The 18,008-nt window shown below is 36.5% G+C and overlaps 1 long non-coding RNA gene across 1 annotated transcript; it reads right to left on the bottom strand.

The window, feature by feature from the left end:
• Window positions 1-9,086: 9,086 nt before the first annotated feature.
• LOC121030850 (uncharacterized) lies at window positions 9,087-17,837 on the bottom strand. The gene is made up of 3 exons (XR_005790443.1): window positions 17,731-17,837; window positions 16,788-16,790; window positions 9,087-9,098 (listed from the first exon to the last, which is right to left on the bottom strand). It is a non-coding gene; the product is annotated as an uncharacterized LOC121030850 (long non-coding RNA).
• Window positions 17,838-18,008: the final 171 nt, after the last annotated feature.

The raw sequence follows: 18,008 nt of genomic DNA on the forward strand, positions 1-18,008 counted from the left end.
GATGTAAAGGACATATATGAGTAAAACCAGTTTTCCCATAGAGCACAGGATCACTGGAATAAACGGCATTTGGGTTTGCCAGTGCATGGGTCAACATTTTATTAAAATATGTGACACATTATTTTGCAATTTATCTGTCCACCTCCTAGTTGTTCCATCTCCTCTTATGGTTACTGTTATTGGGAACATCTTTTAGTGTTTACACATGGCAATTAATACTTGTTGAACAGAGAAACGCTGATGGGTAGAGTAAAACACAAGAATGTGCAAAGGGAAGGCTTACTCTTCTTTGGGCAAAGAGCTCACATGGATTACTGCAACATTTCTTCATCTGAAAGGAACACGTACCAAATGGTTTTCACTCTGTATTTGTTGAATACTCAGAATTGAAACATAGCGTTGGAGAAAATATCAGAGTAAAAATTCAGAATGAAATGTTACGGATTCAATAATTTTCAAGAATAATTTTGAAGGCTTTTCTAATCAGGGCATTAAAGTTCTGAGTATTTCATGAGTACTAATTTTAATATCTGTTTTCTGCAACAGCGAGTTTTTTCAGGAAGACCTCTGCTATTTTATTTTCCTAGAAAAGAACTGGAAACAGTTAAGAGAAACATAAATCCCCAATACTTGATGCAGTGTTTTGAGACTCCTTATTTACTATCCTAGTGACCTCTGGCTAAACAGCATATTCCACCAGTGAGTTGAATAAATGGCATATTTCTTGCTTTCAGGATTTTATAATCTGTGTAATAATTTACATTATTGTACTCACTAATTATCTCAGGCATAAACTCAGGCAGTAAGCTTGTGCCTCAGGTATATTCTCTACCAGAAACTCTGTTGTACAGAAGAAGTATTTTCCTCCATCTATAAAGCCCCTTTAAGTAATCGCTACTGCAGAAGCAACCAGTCTGATTTGCACTGATTTTCAGTAATATTTCCGGCAGGCATGAAAGATCCTAAATGCAGTTTCTCGCATCTAAAAGTGTGAGTTTATAGACACTAGTTTATTGATAATTTCTGCTACTGGGGAGATATTATTGACTCATATTGGACATTCTTTTGTAACCCTGTCCCATTGAGGAAATCTGGACTAAGTAAAAATACACAATGGGACTTCCTTGATACACAATTTCCATTTTAAAGATGTTGAAACTGAAGCATACCTGGATGTTAAGTGTGGTAGATAAAATTAGATGTAGAATAAATATTACAAATTACAATTGAGCTCCACAAGAGTTTAAAAATCAAACAGCAATAAAACACGTATAGCTAGTTAAGTGAACTGCTTAAGTTCATACATGAGAAAAGAATTTATACAATGGGGAAAAGATGTCTTCAACAAATGGTTCTGGGAACACTGGACAGCTACATGCAAAAGAATGAACCCAGACCACTTTTTACACCATAACAAAAATAAACTCAAAATTAATTAAATACCTACATGTGAAACCTAAAACAGTAAAACTCCTGAAATAAAACATAGGCATTTCCTTGACATCGGCAATGAAAATATTTTTTAAATACATCTTCTCAGGCAAGAGAAATAAAAGAAAAATTAAAGTACTGGGACTACACCAAAGCAAAAAACTTTTGCACAGGAAAGAAGACCATCAAGAAAACAAAAAAGCAACTGATTGAATGGGAGAATATATTTGCAAATGATATAACTAATAATTTAATATCCAAAATATATAAAGAAGTTATGCAAGTCAACACCAAAACCAAATAATCTGATTAAAAAAGGGCAGAGGACCCAAATAGATTTTTTTTTCCTGAGAAGACATACAGATGGCCGACATAACACCTGAAAACATGCTCAATATCACTAGTCATCAGGGAAATACAAATCAAAACCACAATGAGATATCACCACACCTGTCAGAATGGCTAAAATCAAAAGTAAAAGAAATAACATATGTTGGTAAAGATGTGGAGAAGTAAATTTCATGTATTCTTGGTGGAGATTCCTCAAAAAATTAAAAATATAATTGCCATAGAATCCAGTAATCTCACTACTGGCTATTAACCAGTGTCATGCACGCACGCGCGCGCGCGCACACACACACACACACACACACACACACTAATTCAAAAAGATATATGCAGCCCTATGTTTATTGAAGCATTATGGAAAAAACCTAAGTGTCCATGGCTGGATTAATGGATAAAGATATATCCACACACGATGAAATAATACTCAGTCATACACAAGGGAAATCTCGCCATTTGTGGCAATGTGGTTAGATCATGAGAGTATCACCTAAGTGAAATAATTAGGACAGAGAAATATAAATATCTGTGATTTCACTTATGTGTGGAATATAAAAAAGACAAACAAACGAAACAAAACTTATAGATCTAGAGAACAGGTCAGTGGTTATCAGAAGGGAAGGGTTTTGAGGGCTGTGAAAAAGGTAAAGGGGTCAATTATATGGTGCCAAATGGTAATGACTTATTGTGGTGACACTTTGTATATAATGTATGCAAATATCAAGTTATTGTGTTGTGCCCTTGAAACTAATATAAAGTTATATGTTAATTTTGCCTTGAAAAGGAAATAAATAAAAGAGTTTAAAAGTTCTTTGTTTTCTTTTGCTGCTATTAGAAATTACCATGCAACTCAGGGGTGCCTGGGTGGCTCAGTCGGTTGAGCGACCGACTCCAGCTCAGGTCATGATCTCACAGTTCATGCGTTCAAGTCCCACGTCGGGCTCTGTGCTATCAGCACAGAGCCTGGAGCCTGCTTCAGTTTCTGTGTCTCCTTCCCTCTCTGCCCCTCCCCTGCTCATGCTCTGTCTCTCTTTGTCTCAAAAATAAATAAAAACATTAAAAAAATAAATTAGAAATTACCATGCAACGCAAATGTGCTCTCTTACACTTCTGGAGTTCAGAAATCTTAAAGCAGTTTCACGGGGCTAACGCAAAGCTGTACTTGGATGTGAAAAATTTATATGGTGTAGGTCTAAAAGTATATTCAATTATTTTCTGCCACCTTGATTCTGGCTCTTCCTGTTATACTTCAAACTGTACTATTACTGGCAAAAAGTGTCAATAATGCAATGTCTGTTGCTTTCTCTAAGGACTATTTCTGAGACAGTCCTCAATGGAAATATTTTATCTTCATCTTTTTCAGTTGCTTCTAATTAAATCTTAGTGCTCATCCTTTTTCAGTTGAACATTTAACAACGATCTGAAATATTTACAAAGTCTGCCCTTTGGGGGGCACATAGATTGGTGTGTTTTATAGATAATATTCTAATTATTGCATGTTTGTGAGAGTTCCTTTGGTGTTAAAAGCAAATAAATATATAAAGGGGCATGTATGGATTACTTTTTTTTTTAATTTTGTTAATGTTTATTTTTGAGAGAGAGAGAGACAGAGCACAAGTGGGGGAGGGGCAGAGATAGAAGGAGACACAGAATCCGAAGCAGGCTCCAGGTTCTGTGCTGATAGCACAGAGCCCGACATGGGACTTGAACGCATGAACTGTGAGATCATGACCTGAGCCAAAGTCAGACGCTTAACCCACTGAGCCACCCAGGCGCCCCTGGACTACTTCTATTAGCATGTTAAAAAACGAAGATTAAGATCAATTTAGATTTGTCTACCAAGGTCCATAAGACATGACAAGGCTTATACTTTCCTTTTTACCTATTTTCCATGATATTGAGAATAGTAGCTAGAGTTGCAGCTAAAATCATTAATATTGAAGCTGCAGGATCCTTGCTTAAGCTGCACTGTTTTATTTATGAAACAGATGATTGTTTCAAAAATCCTGTTTCAGAAGAGTAGTCTAACCGTGTTTACAGTGACTACCACTCTGACTAGATAATTATAATTTATATTATAATTAAAATGTTCGGATTGGTTTTATTCTCTGCTAGATTGTAATGAAGCTTTACGGGTAGCTATAATTAACCTCCACTGATATTAATTATGCACATTTAGGGATCCTGAATTTGCTGATCATGCAGTTCTCTTAAAGATGCCTGGGGCAGCATGGAGTAAAGAGTATACACAGCAGGTTTGCAGCCATGGTATATGCGGTGAGCGAACGTGGATGGTTGCTGGAAGTGGTATGCGGAGGTTATTCAGTTCATGTTCATTTTAAATTATTTCATTTTCCCCGTTAGGTACATGAAAGCCATATGTGGTGTCACACAATTTTCTCCAAACGCGCTCAGGCTGCCAGTGGTTCAGGCTATCCAGCCACCTGTAAAAGGTGGACGACACTGTTCAATTTTCTATCAGCGATACTTACATCTTCTCCAAGGTTAGCCAAAGGGATCCTGCAAAATTCTGTTCCAGAACATAATGGGGATTAAATCTTTATACAGTGTCGTTACGTTTAAAATATCAGGGCAAATGACATCCACTGCTCATATCTCGTCCATTGCTCCCTCTGTTACATCCACTCCTCAAGTGCTTTCTCTCTATGGTTCTAATAGAGTATCTAATTTTGTGTTTACTAACGTCAAGAACAGAACCACAATAGGAAGCATGGATGTACCATTCAGCAGAACTACCACTTAAAATACAGGAGTATTATGTTTTAGAATTGGCATAAGAACGTAGATTACCCACTTTCTTTGGAACAAGGACACTTAAAAGTCTTTGGCTTGCCCTCTGCCCTCCCTCTTCTAACATTTATTTCACTCCGCTCATTTAGTCACCATAAATGGGGTATAAACCACCACCTTCAGAAGTGGCACAGAGACCAGAAAACAGCTATGGGAGGTATGAGTATACAAACATAACTGTGAAAAATTCAATTTCTTTTAAAGCACTCTCAACCTTAATCCCAACCATCTCAGCACAATTTGAAATCTCATGGTTTTCAAAATTAGCAACTCCAATAGCCAGAGGGCATTAATTGGTGCCAGATAATGGGTATTTTCCTATTGTTATGGGTCAAAAACTCACATTTATTTCCCTGCTTCTTCCAGTTGGCAATATGGTATTCTTTCTACATTTCAGGGCCTGCGTTTGTTTTCTTTCCTCAGGCTTTCTCAGTAGCTTAAAATCATTAATACTGAAGCCACATCATCCTTACTTAAGCTGCATCGTTTTATTTATGAAATAGATCATTGCTTCAAAAATCCTATTTCAGAATCCTAGTCCAACCTTCTTTACAGTGACAACTAATCTGACTAGATTATTGGCTAGATTAGATTACTGACTAGATTACCTACTAACAGGCAGGTGTGAAACTATACAGGATTTTAGGTATTACACTGTTAATATGATAGCCCGCTGCAGTTTCACACACACACACACAATGCGCGCACACACACACACACACACACACACACACTCATGCAGGTATACCCCACTTTTCAAAAGTGCACATTAGAACACATGTTTTTATGAAAGACCTACATTCATATGTGTTTTTGCTAACTAAAAAAAAAAAAAAAAAGCAAAAAGGTTTTTTTTCACTTTTACAGGAAAGGGGTAAAAAGCAAAAATAGCATTCAGCATTTGTTTTGCCACAAACCATTATAGAGTCAGTACTCACCGCTAGCAGTGACAGTGCCCCTGCCCCCTCTCCCCCGCCTCCCCCCAGCCAAGCTCCTTTTGCAGGAATGACACGCAGCATCTCAGTATCCCAAGCCACCATAACGTTTCAACTGTGTGTGTGAACATCAACTTTATCTCATTTATTTTGTGCATCCTTAGCAAGATGTGCCCTACGTTTTCAGAAAAGCCTAAAAGAAGTTGTTTTGGGGGTCTGGAAATGTTTGAAAAAAACATTTATATGAATGAATGATAATTGTTTCTTCACTTAACCTATTTCAGCTTCCAGAAGTTTTCATAGGCAAGCTCTACTCTCAGAAAGGACAATCCTGTATATACATATGTATACACACATATATATGCATCTACGCAATATACATATATATGTATACATATATGTGCATATAAACATATATGTATTAATATATGATATGTATTTATATATGTACACAAATACAGAGTACATGTATGTCTATCTCTATAATAATCTGTGTATTATCATTCATACCAACATCTATCTATGTATATGAACAGAAACGCTGTATTTCTGGATCAGAAAACAGACTTTTTATTTATTCACAGAGCAATCTGAGCAGCTCTGATTCCCCGTACCCCAACCCCCCACAGGGCAATGCAATGAGAGCAGACTGTCACTACATGCAGTGGTTGCACCAGAGCAGATGGAATTATGAAACCTGGAGCTTGTGTAGGGCAGCTGGTACATCTGACCACTCTCCCTCTGCAGATAGAATAAAAAAGACCTTTGTTCTGGAATACAGACAAATCTTCTCTGCGGATTGATGGGGGCAGTAGAGAGAGGATCTCTAGATCTCTTTCTCTAGTCTGAAATGTAAAGAAATGATTCAGAATTTATTGTACTTAGAAGCTAAGCAAATGGATCCAGCAGAAAGGCTATTTTACATTCCCTTGGAGCAGTACAACGTCTAACTTCAAAGTCATGTTTACCATCTAATCCTCTTTAAATCCAATACCAGTGTTATTTGTTCTGAAAGCTCTGACCGGGTGGACATATAAAATTATTCATGGAGCATTGTTTCCAAACACCAACATAGAGTGCTTCCATAGATATTTAGTAATCATGGGATCTAAAGTCCAAGAGATCACTCCCTTCTTCCTAACTAGTGCTCCTAAATTTATAGCATTCTCTTTCCTCCTGTCATCCTGGATACCTAGGATAATTTTTTTTCAGTAATGTTAAATATTTTTAACCCATGGTTTTTATTACTAAAGAACAATATTTGTGCATTACACAGCCTGCACAAGTTCTGATATGGAGATCCTTAAATGCTGGTCAAGGTGTTTAAAACCTATTCTCTCATTAAGGGAGACCATCAATATTTTTCAGCAGGAGTCTGTCCATAGTGTTATGATGATTATTTCACTAGTATTTAATTTGAAATATAAATGTGGAGAAACGGGAGACTGGGAAAATACATTAGAAAATCTCTACAGCAATCCAGGTATAAGATGATGTATTCATGAACAAGAGCAGCAATGAAAGTAATGACAAGGAGGCATTTAAAGTAGGAGACATTCAAAGGAAAGAACTGATACCTGAATTTGGAAGTATGGGTAGAGTGAAAATTCAAAATCACCACATAAGTGGTCAGGAAAATGAAAATGTCTTTGGTTATAATTAGAGACAAAAAAGAATGTTAGATCTGGTGGGAATAGAGAGCTGTTATAAATTTTATGTTTGAAATGCTAGATTAGCCAAGTAGAAAGGCTTAATAGTCCAGAGTGTCACTACCAGAATACTGGGCTCTATTGATCATGGGTATGGCAAATACAATTATATTTATGTTATTTCCATTAGAACAGCTAGTTTACCCCTGGTCTTATCCACTTAATGAAGCTATTGTTTCTGGTGGAAACTTAGTCTCATGGACAAGCATGACGTGCTCTTTTTATGAAGTCTACACATTTCTAGCCGTGTCATTATTTTCAGGAACATTAACTGTCACAGGTGATATCAAAACCTTAGAACATTTTGTCCTCTGAAATCTTCGTAATATGTTGTGAGTGGATATCTCTTTCTGTTTAGAAACTAAGCTGCACAAAGTTCCATTTCACTTCATTAGGGATATTACATTATGGGTGTTTCCTACCTCTGTGACTTTGTTGTGTATTCAAGTGAAGGTGAATCAACAGAATTGTACTTCTAATGATTTCTCTTTTGCTGTGCAATATTAATGTATTTTATGAATGAATAGAAAATGTGCTTCTAATATTCATTAACATCCAATTGTTCTTTTTAAGTACTATTCCCAAAGATGTTTTCAGTAATCATTCTCTGTTTTGTTGTTTTCTGTAACACATGGGTCACAACATGATGACAACAAAGATCTTTCTAGATTTTACCTCCTTTTGATACTATTTCATGTGAATTATCAGCACTAGAACTTTTAAAAAGTTTTCAAATGATCTAATCTGATATGACTAATAAGTGGTTATAATTCAAGAACAAAAATACACAAAACTAATTATCTAATTAGATAGTATCTGATTTGTTTTGCAAAAATTAAAGCAATTTACTTAGGTCAATACATCAGCCTATCATTAGAACTCTCCTGGTACGTTAAGGTAAACTGTGGTGCATATCTGCGTGTTATGTCTATAGCTTTACGCAGGAACACAGCCCTTAATTTCTTGTCTAGCTGCTCTATTTTACTGAATAAACAAATGTAACAAAGGTGAACACATAAGTGATATGTAGTAAATTTAATTTTTCAAAGAGAGTAATGCAACGGCTAAGCAGATAAAATAAACAAATTACCATATTTTCAAACTACAGACCACTTATACAAGATAAAATGCATGTTACACATGACTTAACCTGGGCACGCACATATTCTGCCATAAGTTGAAGGGGGTGAACACAATAACTCCATGTATCCAGATAAAATCACTCATATACCTCTGTCTTAATGATCTACTTTTGTGGCTTTTTTTGGTAGATTTAAATACGCAGTTGGGAAAAAAAATTCTCTCAGGATAACACCCATTTAGTATGGCTTGTATTGAGATGAAAATATGCAACCATAAACTTCCATGGCTCAGGTTTTGATAGATGCTAGTTTAAAGGAAAGGCATTTTATTTATTTATTTTTTTAATTTTTTTTTCAACGTTTATTTTTTTTTCAACATTTTTTTTCTTATTTATCTTTGGGACAGAGAGAGACAGAGCATGAACGGGGGAGGGGCAGAGAGAGAGGGAGACACAGAATCGGAAACAAGCTCCAGGCTCCGAGCCATCAGCCCAAAGCCTGACGCGGGGCTCGAACTCACGGACCGCGAGATCGTGACCTGGCTGAAGTCGGACGCTTAACCGACTGCGCCACCCAGGCGCCCCATAAAAGAAAGGCATTTTAAAGGACATAGTCTTGATGTTGGAAATCGGCAAAGAGAACTGTGTCATAATGATGTATAAACTCATAGTAGAATTAGTGCACGATCAGACCAACCTATATCCTTGAGATACAAAAAGTGCTTGATTAAATCAAGGTATATTTTTAAGGAATCTTTTACCATATATTTCAATCGTGTGCTCTTTCTCTACAAATGATAAGCTGAATAAGCTAGGAGAGAATTAAATATCAATATACAAGTAGGAATACTTCCCACTTTTGAAGTGGTGTATTTGGGGAAATGACTTTAGGGGACTAATATGAAGAATGCCAGGGAAGCAACCTCATGATAAGTCATTTGTTTTTCTGTGATCTTCCTTATTGTTTATCTTGTTAAGAAACTTGTTGAGCGATTCTGCTGGATCTTCTGGCACCTGACAGAAGCATCATCAGTCAACTGCACAAGCTTCGGCCTACAAACTCTTTTACGGGATTCAGGAGGGACATGGATTTAAATTTTAAACTGGTTTCTGTCAGCGTGACAAATGAGCACCAGAAAATTGTAGGACAATGGTAGAATGTTGAAATGCATGCCAGAAGTAAGGGGCCAATCTTCAAGTGGAATCGACAAAAATAGCCTTAAAGCATCTCCAGGTTATATCATTACTATCATTCTATGTCTAAGGCATAAGGACAGCCTATTCCTGAAGCTTTCAACTCCGCATTATTTACAGAGGTAACGTAATTTACCACCCAGAGTAATTAAACCCTTTAGAACGAACAACTCTGTTCACAAAGCATTAAATCCTTAGCATCATTTTTTTTTTGAAGTGTCAAATAGACTTATCAAAGTCTGAAGATAATGACATCTAAAATTTTCTCCCAGTTTATTTTTCCCAAGTTCATTTGCGTTATTGCTTTCGTAGTCACATGTAATGATGACTCTCCGAAGTGTGTTATCTTAATCAGATTTTAAAAATATGTTTTTGCCAAAAAGAACTAGAAAAGTTTACTGTATTCGATGAAGTGCATTTTAATAGATGTAGGGACTCCTAACAAAAATAACGGAAGCAGTGACTAGGATGTTATCAGACAGAGCACAATGAGGCCTGCCTCACGATTTAGATTCTATACTTAGAAGTCAAAACTAGAAAAATGCTGGGCTTCTAAGTCTCCTGATTCCCCACAGCTTTCTTTGTATCCTTGTGAAGCAGCTTAGCTGTTCTCAAGAAAGGAAATCAACTCAAAAGTGGTTCAATGTTGATATGTTCATACAAGGAACTCCAGGATGCTGCTGGAAATATTTCATATGGAATCTTAATAAGATATTTATTTTATAAGATTTCTAAAGGAAATGCTTGTCAGAATTATTGTTACACAGTTGTGAAGAAGAAATATGAAAACGCCTATTCATAAATGTGGTTTAAACATTAATATAATTAAAGACTTATCAAATATTTGCCTCCACCTGAATGTTGAGAGTTTGGTAAAAACAGATTCTAATTTTTTTTAATGTTTATTTATTTTTGAGAGAGAGAGAGAGAGTATGAGCAGGGGAGAGGCAGAGAGAGAAAGAGACACAGAATCTGAGGCAGGTTCCGTGCTCCAAGCTATCAGCACAGAGCCCAAGGCAGGACTCGAACCCACAAACCATGAGATCATGACCTAAGCTGAAGTTGGACACTTAACCGACTGAGCCACCCAGGCATCCGTCTAATTGCTTTAAGTAAAGAAAAAATGTATGCCATTTCACTTTAAAACGTTGAGGTCATTTTTATGAATTGTTCATCATATGGTAAATTGCATTCATTTAAAATTATTAACATTAAGAGTTTAATTTTATAATGAAGTACCCTTTTCATTTTATAGATAATAAGGGATAAAATATAATGGAGACAAAAGTGTATTCGCTTTTATTAACGTTTTTAGCCATTAGAGTAATGAATACAGTAAATAAAAGTATGTATTTAAATTGTGATGGCACAATTTAATACTCTGCTGAAAATGCAAGGTTGTTTATATTCTTTTTCATTCTTTTTTAATATTTCTTTGTTTTTGAGAGAAAAAGAGACAGAGTGTGAGTGGAGGAGGGGCAGAGGAAGAGGGTGACCCAGACCAAAACAGGCTTCAGGCTCTGAGCTGTCAGCACAGAGCCCAATGCAGGGCCTGAACTCACGAAATGCGAGATCATGACCTGAGCTCAAGTCAGTTGCCCAACCAACTGAGCCACCCAGGCACCCCATGTTTTCTTGTTTATTATATAAAACTATATTTCTTATCTGAATGTTTCCTACCATAGAAAGGGTGCTTAATAAAACTATCAACTATTTGATATCACATGCTGCTTTCATATATATATATATATATATACACATATATATATGTATATATTCTATAAATATGACAACATAGTATAGTATCAAGTTGCTAAAGTATTTTATCATTATATTGATATCATTGATATTCCTGAACATGCCAAAATGAAAACTACTATAAGAAATAGTAAAGTAGATACTAATTTTAGCAATGTCACACATTTCTAGTTCGTTCAAATCTGTATGACCCACAGATCAACCTGATCCTCTGGGGGCTTGAGGGAACACCTCCCCTTTTTAATAATCATGGTAGCTTTAGAATATATTTATGTAGTAATGCTAAAATATCATAAGGGCTATAAATATATCACTAATCAATTTCATACAGAAATAATGATAATGGCAAATAGCCAAGGTGAACCTTATTCTAAGAATTGCACATGCTACAGAAGATTGTGTTAGCAGAGCTGTGAACTAAATACTGAACTAAATACATTTGAAATATGTTGTTTAAGTTTTCCTTAGAGGATGTGGACATACAAAAATGTGAAATATAAACACATGAAAGAATAAGGGAAAAGGTTTGGGCAATGAGCAAAGTCAAATATTATGGAAAGTGGAATATAAAAGAAAGGAAGGTAATATAGCATGACTGTAAAAATTTCACCAGATATATAGGCTCAAGTAAAACAAACAAATGAAGGTAATAAAGTGAAATGAAATGTGCTTTAATTTTCTTTCAACATCTCAGAGTTCTGAGCAGAATTATAGCACCTACCCTGTAAACTTGTTTAGCAAATATTCATTAAAATGAAATATAATGATGATGGTTGCCAAAAGTGAATAAAATTGCTCTTCTTTCTAACTGTTGTGGAGCTGATTATTTTGGAAGAGTCAGGACCTAAAGCCAAAATTTCTCTTGACAATCATACAGAAGCAAAATTGTCTTTGGCAATCCTAATCTAAAAACCAAGGTAGAAATCACTTAAACTCAAATTACCCTTCAAAGTTCTTTAGAAAGTTGCCATGTTGAAAACCTACACTCCTTTTTTTCTCATATGCTTGGCTATAACTCACCAAAGTTTTTCTCTAGCATTTGAAAGAAATAACTCTTTTGTTTTGTAACAGCTGAAGCAGTTGACTTACACTGGGGGGCTCTATATTAAATTTAAAAGCTCCCTTAAATATCTAGAATCACATTCAGCATTAGGAGAGATCTATCTAATTCTGGGCCAGGGGGTTCTGAACCTAAGGGAACAGGTAAATCTAATTATTTCAAGCTCACTGTTGGGTATAAGTTCAGTAAGCAGATTGATAATAAGAATTGCCCAGGCTATATAATCTGTTATTTTCTATCTTTGAAAAAATCCCACTTTGTTTTGTCTTTTTTTTTTTTGTAAGTCCCAATATGGATGATCAAGAATATTAAATATAGTCAAGTTGAATACATATATAATGTAATTCTACCATATAAGTCTTATTGTATTTTGTCATTAGAATGCCTTTCCTTTATTAAGCTTAGGAAAGTTATTTTATTGTTTTTATATTTACAGAAATATGGATATGTCTTTCCTCTCTAAATTGACCCTAATGATTGCTTTGAATAAGACTGAAAGTGAGTTGCTCATGTCTGTATCTGGTATTCTAATTAATCCCAACAAAATAAAGTGCTGGAAAAGATAAGGACTTTTTCAGGTGGATTATGGTTTTAGTTAGATGAGTAGAGATGTGTAAAAATAATTTCAGTCTCATTTGGGACAATGCAATTTACGTTATTTTCAAGATGCCAGGTGGATTTGTATGGACTGAGGCAAAATATTTCTTATACTAAAGCATTGATTATAATTCTTGCTCTTTTATGCAACAGAATTCTGTTGTCATTTACAACAGAATTTTCTACCTTCTTTGTACTACTAAGTATTAAAAATTCATCATTTACAAACCTAAGATATTTTATCTCATTTTATGCAAAATAAGATGTATAAGAGATATATATGTGAAATCTCACTACATTTAAGTTAAAGACTACAGAAAAAATGATGAATAGTAGAGAGACAAACGGCAGCTTTGAAACATTTTAAATGTTGGAACCAGTTTTCTCCAGCATTTCACAGATTACGATCTGATAATATTGAAGGGTTGGTTTAGGGACCATGACACAGGTCCTGCTTTGCTTTTTCTTCTAGTAAGACTCAAGCAATGTTGGTATGGAGGGGCTCTGGGGTCGTGTTGAGGAGCAAGGGCTTGGTACTGAAGAGATAAGTGGAGACTACTTGGAACAGAGGGTTCAGCATGAACTGAGCACTGGTGGGTGAGAAGAAGGAAAATATCAGAAGAGCTGGTGAGAAAGCATTCTGGTCGGAGGAACCAGGGCAGGAGAAGTTAGCCTCTGTGAAGAACACAAAGTTAGTTGATTAGAAAATCGCAACGAAGAGGGTAACGGAAAGAGAGGTTGAAAACATACGCAGAGGGGCGCCTGGGTGACGCCGTCGGTTAAGCGTCCGACTTCAGCCCGGTCACGATCTCTCGGTCCGTGAGTTCGAGCCCCGCGTCAGGCTCTGGGCTGATGGCTCAGAGCCTGGAGCCTGTTTCCGATTCTGTGTCTCCCTCTCTCTCTGCCCCTCCCCCGTTCATGCTCTGTCTCTCTCTGTCCCAAAAATAAATAAACGTTGAAAAAAAAAAAAAAAAGAAAAGAAAACATACGCAGAGTTTTGAAAGTTCTAGTCCTAGTAAGTAGTTTAGATTTCATTTTAAAGACTAATCTGGGTGCCTTGTGGCTCAGTAGGTTGAGGATCTGACTTCCCCTCAGGTCATGCGACCTTGAAGTTCTTAAGTTCAAGCCCTGCATAGGGCTCTGGGCTGAGAGCTCAGAGCCTGGAGCCTGCTTCAGATTTCTGTGTCTCCCTCTCCTTCTGCTCCTCCCACCCGCACACACTCTCTCTCTCTCTCTCTCAAAAATAAACAAACATAAAAAAATAAAAAAAAATAAAGACTAATTCACTGTGGAGTCTATTTATAAATTGAGGATAATGCTATTATATTGCATAAGGATGTTATGTTAATAGCTAATAATCACACGATAGATGCTTAAAAGTGCGTTTATGGACACCTGGGTGGCTCAGCCGGTTGAGCTTTGGACTCTTGGTTTCAGCTCAGGTCATGATCTCACAGTTACGAGATTGAGTCCTGGCTCCAGCTGGGCACTCACATCATGTGGAACCTGCTTGGAATTTTCTCTCTCTCTCTCTCTCTCTCTCTCTCTGCCCCTCCCAGCTTAAGTTCCCTTTCTTTCTGTATCTCTCAAATCAACTTTAAAAAAAAGTGTGTTTAGTATTAAAATTTCTTTTGATATAGATATTATTGTCATCCCCATTTTATGGATGAAGATATTGAGGCAGAGAAAATTAAATTATATAAGTCATACACTTTGGACATGCATGCACTTTTTAAAAAAAATTCTTTTTCCAGGTTTTTTATTTATTTTTGGGACAGAGCGAGACAGAGCATGAACGGGGGAGGGGCAGAGAGAGAGGGAGACACAGAATCGGAAACAGGCTCCAGGCTCCGGGCCATCAGCCCAGAGCCCGACGCGGGGCTCGAACCCACGGACCGCGAGATCGTGACCTGGCTAAGTCAGACGCTTAACCGACTGCGCCACCCAGGCTCCCCTGCATGCACTTCTTAAATGTCAGAATCAAAATGTGTAGTGAAGACGTCTACTTCTGGCAGTTGTGCTCTTAACTACAGATACACTAGACTCTGTTATCAAAACTAAATGAGATTATATATATGATGAAAGAATTTCACCATTCTCATTCTTTTTGTGTTCTCTGCTCTAAAATTAAGACTTTTCCTGTCAAGTCTTAAATATTTTGAACCCTTGACAATAATCTTTCAAAGTCCTGTTTCAAAAACTATAAACTCTTGTTTCATTTTCTCAGCCTCTATTACCGCTAATTCCTCATAGCTGTACCCATGGTTACCTTCCCCCAATTTTAACATCTTACCCCTTTTCTCTCATTTTAACATAAATAAAATAAAATAAAATAAAATAAAATAAAATAAAATAAAATAAAAAGTAACAAAAAATAAAATAAAATAGGAAATGTGAAATAACCTCAGCTTCCTAACTATTATGCTTAAAATTGTGTCTCTCACCTCCTATTGGGTGCCATTTCATAGTCTAAGGATGTTTAAATAATTCCTATGACTAGATTTTCTGACCAGTTTGACTAATGCCCTTAACATTCAACACATTTTCTTACAGAAAGGTAGATTACTAGAGTTTCCAGAAAGTTAGAAATCTATATATCAAAAATACATATATACCAAATGACTGTGACAATGGAGTAAAACATTGTGCATCATATGACAAATATTAAGAATGTACCTATATCCTTCAAATATTTGAAGGAATTATGTGTAAAGTTAAGCATTATTTAAAAAATAAAACAAAAATTAAGCCAAATTTTTTAAATCAAGTCAGAATGCAATTGTTTAAAAGTTTTTTCCTTTAGATCTAGTTCTAGGATGTAATCTTCTTGGCAATAGAGACTGGGATTTTTTTTTTCTTTCTTGTTTCAGTTGTCCCCTTTAAGCTCTTTATTTCATTATTAGCAGCTTTAGTGGTTCAGAAGTATTTTTTTTTTTTTTTTTTTTTTTTTTTTGTAATATGAAATGATTTTCCCCTCTGGTGACAATGTTAGAGAAAAGTGCTTTGGGATTATTCTCAATACAGACACTAGAGTTCTTTCAGTCAAACAGTTTGAATTTGGATGTAAAGAAAATGTAGATTGCAAGAGTAGATGAGCCATCCTATTCAAAACGGGCATGACTAGATAGTGGTTGACCAAATATACACCTGAAAATGATTTGAAGGTTACAGAAATCCAAGAAACTATAATGCAAAAATTCTCCCAAGCTCATCATTGTGGTCAACTCAATTGATGTACAGATCGTCAGGCCTTTGGTTTTTATTGAAACACGCCAGAAAATGAACAACATGGATAATTCTGTGGTGTTGAATTCCAATCTCGTTACTCATTCCATATTTGCTTCCAACTAGCATACATTACAGAAAGTTAGCTTTGATACTTTGTTTATATTGTCCTAATCCAAACAAGGATCCTGACTAAAACCAAACTACACTTTAGATCTATTCTACTGCTGAAGTCACAAATCCAAACACCCAACTTCCTACAACCATTCTGACTTATCTGTGGTTTGTTAAGCCTTTTACTCCATTGAGACCCCTAAATCATTCCACTTGCAGAAAGCCTGCAGGCCTCTTTGCTTCCTTTCTTCCCAAGAGTGTGAAATCTCTGGCTTCTTTGTTTTTGGCCTCACAAATAAAGGAATCACGGAGACTGCCATTTCCTATTTAAAAAAATTTTTTTTCAACGTTTTTTATTTATTTTTGGGACAGAGAGAGACAGAGCATGAATGGGCGAGGGGCAGAGAGAGAGGGAGACACAGAATCGGAAACAGGCTCCAGGCTCTGAGCCATCAGCCCAGAGCCCGACGCGGGGCTCGAACTCACGGACCGCGAGATCGTGACCTGGCTGAAGTCGGAGGCTTAACCGACTGCGCCACCCAGGCGCCCCATGCCATTTCCTATTTACAATGGTACAGAGGAGACTTAGTGGACTGTGAAGATCTATGTACTTCGCAACAGTTCTGAGAGCCTGAGCATTAGAGGGGGGCAGGAGACTAATTCTTGTAAATGAAAGATAGGCAGAAGTAATATGCAGTTTCCAGCTTGAAGCTGTTAAGAGAATAGCCTTTCCTTTGTCTTCCTCTTTCTCTTCTTCTCTTCCCTCTGCCCTGCCATCTCCTTGTCTCTGTGTGTATTTTCCTTTCTCACTGCACACACCCACCACTTTCCCCAACTGGCTATTGGAAGCAAAGGACCCTAAGATGTTGGATTTGCAAAAAGAAAGGAGCACCTGTGATTCCTGATTCACAATCAGGAGAAAATTACATGGGCCGGTAATATAAGATGATAAATACACTTTTTTTTCTTTCTTACATTGTACTCACTGAGTCCTATTGTATCTTTTTAAAGCTGATAAACCTTCTTTGGTCATATCACATAACTTTTAAAATATAATAGTTTCATTGTTCATAGTTTCATTCTAACTGTGGTATAATTTCCATTGTGATTTATTATTTAACGAGAGTTACTTGACATAGCGTATTTAGTTTTCAAACATATTAAAGCATATTTTATTATATATTTCTAGTTTAGTAGAATTGTGGCTTGATAAAATGGTCTATGATACTGTGATCTTAGGAAATTTTCTTTTTGTGCTTAAAATTAATATATATTGCTGCCTTGCTGGAAAAGCTCTGTATACCTATTTCTGTGTCAGCCTGTGATATAGTATGTGTGGGACCCAAGGAATTTAACAAAAATCCCCTACCCCTGGACAAGCAGAGCAAGACTAACTCCATTTTGTGCTACACCCACCATCTCATGTATAACCCCCATATGACCTACTTACTGCTTAAGACACTCCCCCACCCTAGTCAAGCTGCTGAGCACACCCTTACTGGAAACCAGCTCATATAGGAATGCAGAACCCCTAGCCGCCAAAGAATGTAAACCCTCCCTTTTGCCTGCCAAACTTGTGTGCCAATTCTGACCAGAGTGATAGGCTAGTTCAAACAGTTACTGTAGGGTAAATTGTAATTCAATTGGCTACCTGCGTGTGGCCTGACATGACTATGCAACTTTCTGTGTGTGTTACAATCTCATTGGCCACTGGTCCCTATAAAACTGCTACGCCTCTTAACCTAGGG

Source organism: Herpailurus yagouaroundi, unplaced genomic scaffold (assembly GCF_014898765.1).
Source record: "Herpailurus yagouaroundi ecotype Mexico unplaced genomic scaffold, PumYag 140, whole genome shotgun sequence".
In the NCBI taxonomy this organism is placed as follows: domain Eukaryota; kingdom Metazoa; phylum Chordata; class Mammalia; order Carnivora; family Felidae; genus Herpailurus; species Herpailurus yagouaroundi.